General features: G+C 35.9%; 1 non-coding gene across 1 annotated transcript; it reads left to right on the top strand.

The window, feature by feature from the left end:
- The first annotated feature begins 4,536 nt into the window (after positions 1-4,536).
- On the top strand, positions 4,537-4,618 carry TRNAS-AGA (transfer RNA serine (anticodon AGA)). Its single transcript has one exon. It is a non-coding gene; the product is annotated as a tRNA-Ser (tRNA).
- The last annotated feature ends 297 nt before the right edge of the window (positions 4,619-4,915 follow it).

Here is a 4,915-nt window from a genome sequence, read left to right on the forward strand (position 1 = left end):
AACTCGTCAATTCGTGATTATCTTGGAAATTAACTGCAGTTGATTCAAATTAAGTCTTATAAATTAATGTGGATAAGGGGCAATGTTCCGAAGAAAACACCGAATAAACAGCCAGCTTTTGTATATATGTAGTGAGCGAATAATAAACGAAGCAAACTAAGCAAGGGCGTTCTACAGCCGCGATGCCAGGATGGGGAAAACTGCGCATCACAATGCGGTAGGGACAAAGTTCGATCCTCGTGCCGACCAATTTCTAAAAAAACAGTTTTTAAATTTATATTTTTTTATTTTTATTTTACTTATATATTTAATTTTTCTTTTGTTTTATTTTATTTTATACTAGCAAAAGCCGGCGTGCTTCACTGCGCCTTAAAAGTATTGTTGTTTAATACCCGCATTGTAATACTTCATATATTTCATCCTTTTAATTGAATACAATTTTTCAAACAGATGGCAACCCTCTTCAAAAATATTTTTGGCATTAAAATTTACTAAACCTTTAATTTATCGTGTTAATTAAATTAAATTAAAATTTTCGGCTGTAAGCCTTCTTAAAATTCCTGCTTTTGACAGCCATATTTAAATATTTGCTTTATCTGATAAATTTACTTAAACTGCAATTTACAATCAGGTGGCAACTCTCCAATCTTTTTCCTTTCTATATTTTAAGTTAGATCTCTATCCATACATCGGTGAAAACTGCATGCAATTCTTTGCATTAGTATTCGAGTGATGCGCATACAAATATACAGACAGACAGAGTTTAATTTTTATTGAAAAAAGTCCACTAAAGCTATAATTAAGCAAAGTTTGCATTGGTCAACTTTGCGTTCAACTCAACGCAGGGTTGCATGAAAAAAAGCAATAGTAATTGGAGGAACTAAAAAAAATGCAAAAATAATTTTGCTGTCCGTGGGGTTCGAGCCCACGACCTCGCGGGTGGCTGAATCTGCAATACTGTCTTCTGTCAGAGTACCAATTTGATCGGATCAACCGTTGCCGTATGTATATGCTATAAGATGCCATCTTTATCTCTATGGGTAGATTGCTTGCATGCCATGCGAAAGACACAAACTATCCTAACTCAGATTGTGTCTTAACTCCATAGCTTAACAGATTAGCCTAAGACAAAAAAGGCGCATCTGTGTTAGGATAGTTTGTCTGAGTTGGTACAAAGTGGGGATAGTTGGTCCATTTTAAATAGTCCTTCCCACGGCGTAACTATCAAGTGCGGAGAATGTTATAGAATAGTATCCCGCATAGAATATTGAACGAATTGAGTTTGTGGCGGGGAAAGCAAAATTCTTCATAAACTGAGTTTTTTTCAAAACGAAGCTTACTAGTTTGAATAATAATTTTCTTTATCTCGACAGGCCAAACACATATTTAGGGGTCGTTACAATATTTTTGAGTTAAACTGGACGCTGAATATTGATCACTGAATCAAAGAATCTTGCTGTGGTGTCTATTATAAGAACGGTATAAGCCGGTTATTCTATCGATGTAATATCCATAGCTGATTCGGATTCACGAATCGTTGCAGGTAAATCAAATCTAGCAGAGTGAGACTCACGCTCGGAATCACTGGTTTTAGATAATGTGAGCTAGTAGATTAGTTATAAATATTCACTGCTATGCGGACACTGAACATTTAACGACTACAGCACTCAACACTTAATTACTGCTTACAACTCTAAAGCGCCATCCAACTCTAGAGTGATCACATGCTCTATATGGTTCAACAGCTGAAACGCAATGACCTAAAGCATATTGGGACTATGGAAGAAAAGTTTTTACGAACATAATCGTTTGTCTAGCCGCTTAAACAATCCGTGGATTAGCATCAAATCCTGTCCTAATGATCACTTGATTCCGTTGTTGGTACATGGAGTCTTTGAAAAAGAGTGCACGGATGTAATAGACAGCACATCGGCAGAAAATTACATCCCAGGAATCGGCACTAGAAATGGTGAATTGACTTCTTGCTATCTTCATCAAGGCAGCTTTAGCAGAGAGAACCTGTTGTTTACGTTATCATTGTAGCATTGGTACATTATCGTAATACGCAGTAATGACATCGGTACGGATCTCTAAAGCAGATTTTTTAGTTTCGGAACGTATCACATAATTTTCTAATTAGTCTCGACCACAGAGTGTTTGAGAACTCCCAATCATTTGACTTGATTTATGTATATATTAGATCAATGTGTGGCACTCTTCGAGATTAGGAATGTTCTGACTAGAATTTTGTAGAAATCGCAGAGACGAGAAAGTGGAAGGAGCAGTTGAACAGATCTACTACAGCTGCCCAGCTTTAGCTAAGACCACAGCAGATTTTATAGGTAAACACTATCCGATGTAGGAATAAAAACTATGCCACGCTTCATAAGAGCTTCAAACTGGTTCCAAGGGATATTGTCATTGAAGTTCCCGCGTTTCATAGTGGTATCAAACTAGACCTACAGGGTCTAAGTGAGTTGGTCAGTTGGACTGACTGCCTCATTACCTAACCGCGGGATGCATATATTTTTGGATTTTTTTCTACCGGTTGACTAAATTTGGATTGTATAGGGCTCCTCGCATCGTTAATTCGCATTTAGTTTTATCATGTCCTAAGGATACTGTGCCCAGGAATGTGATGTGGGGATGGCCCAGAGATGTCAGTTAGGCACCAATTTTCCCAATTTCACTACTTTGTACTATCTTCCTCTCAAAACTTCTTGACTATCGAAGCGAAAATAATGGAAAATTTTCAGTTGGAGCCTTACTTCTCAACAGAAGCAATCGCCTCCTCTGTAGCATCAATATTAACGGGGAAGATGGCACAGGCATTTGGCAGACGATATATATAATTGAACAATCTGCAGGTGCTGAGAGTAGGACCGACACCGCTTCCATTTTTCTACATTTGGGCAATCAGTGGGTGCGTGGTAACATAACTGACAGGCCCATATGCCAGTTTTCTGTAAGAGAAAACCGTGTACGTAGCCTTGAACTCAAGGCCCAGATTAGTAGAATGTCATCTCTGCTGACTTCTTAGCCTGATTTTATATTAGGATGGCCGAACATAACAACGTTTGATTGATATGTCTCTGATCTTAAACCGCCGATAAGCGATTGAATACTTCAGGGGAATAAAATTGTAACTTTAGAACGACAGCAGAATAACAAAGAGAATAATTTTAAACAAAGGCAAACATACACAGATGCAGAACTAGTACACCTACATACATGCTTGCATATAAATAGATGTACATAAGTATATAATATGCGGTTACATATGTATGTATGTATTTCGAACACCGATCAGTCAAAGGTAAGTTATTTGTTGCGGCACTCAATCGACCATTTACTCAGCCAACCAACCAATCAACCATGGAGCCAGAGCTGGATATCTAGCTGACCAACCAGTCAACCAGTGGTGAACCCGCTTTATAATCACTAGCAATTGCCACAAAAGCCGCAAAGCACTTTTTGCATTGCTAGTTGCACTAGCATTATTGTTGCTACCGCCAACATCATCATCGTCATCCTCAAGTGTCACCAGTAACACATTCCGTGCAACATTGTCACAATGCCACAGTGGCATTGAAAGATTGCCAGCCAGCGAGGTAATAATATTGCCATCAATTCCATGGCACTTTTTGCTTTGCCACAAAGCGTTAATGAAGTGTTAACAATGTTAGAGTGCAAAGCAAAGTCATTATATGTTGGCAATTGTTATGTGTTGTGCTAGCAAATTACTAACAAACAATGCGAATACGTTTTTTTTGTTGTTTCCTGTGCACTTCACAATTATCTCTTTATTTATATAAATATATTTGTTTTTTGTTCTATATTATCTTTTTTTATGTATCTTAATTTATTTTATATACATAAATACATATTTTCATTTATTTTATTTTACTTATTTATTGTAAATTTTTATATTTACCGGCTTCTTATCAGCACTTGACATTTTATTCAAACACGCGCTACGTCACTAATTAAATAATAGATATCTTCAAGTCATTAAAAAAATAAAAAAAATAAAAATCCCCGGTTGCCATCTTCCAATCCATTTAAACACCAATATCGCTCTTAATTCATTTAGGATTTAAATTTAAATTTTCAAGTGCATTTTTATCTAATCTTTAATGTTTGTATAAACGTCAGCGTTTAGCTCTCACGCCTCCACATGGATCTTATTTACGACTGACGTGCACAATAACAACAAATCTATACATATTTATATTTATTTACTACAGCATGCATACTAACATACATACATACATGTATATTTACCTACATTAGCACATTGCAGAGAGCCAACGCTTTCACAGCATAAACCATTACTTTTTATAAATTTTATAATTTTTTTATTGTATCTCTCAATTTATGGAAACCAATTAAGAGTATTTTTTTTTGCTTATGTTAATTTATTCATGTAAGTAGCAATGCTTTTAGCTGTTTTCTTCTGTTTCTTTACCTATAAGTAGTAATTCGTGCCATTTTGCTGCGTGGTTTGCTTGCATTTCGGTGGTAGTATGTCAACAAGCAGTCGTGGCCGAGCGGTTAAGGCGTCTGACTAGAAATCAGATTCCCTCTGGGAGCGTAGGTTCGAATCCTACCGACTGCGAAGGAAGTCAACTTTTTTTGCCATAATTTTTTTCCCGTTTTAATTCCAAATTTGTTTGGAAACACAAGTAAAACATTTCATTTAGCTTTTGTTTTCTTGCGGTTGAGTTTCAATGCAACAATAAAATAATAAAAAAATACAAAATTTTATTTCATTAAAAAACCCATTTCTTCAAAGTATACGCAATGTTTTCATGATTGCCAAAATTAAAAGAGTTCTTGGTTCCACTTCACTAACAAACGGTCCCAGAGTGAGTTAAAAAATTAAAAATTAAAAAAAAAACAAAAAAAAATATCT

Source organism: Rhagoletis zephyria, unplaced genomic scaffold (assembly GCF_001687245.7).
Source record: "Rhagoletis zephyria isolate East Lansing unplaced genomic scaffold, Rhagoletis_zephyria_1.1 Rzeph_scaffold_11635, whole genome shotgun sequence".
NCBI classification, from domain to species: Eukaryota; Metazoa; Arthropoda; class Insecta; order Diptera; family Tephritidae; genus Rhagoletis; species Rhagoletis zephyria.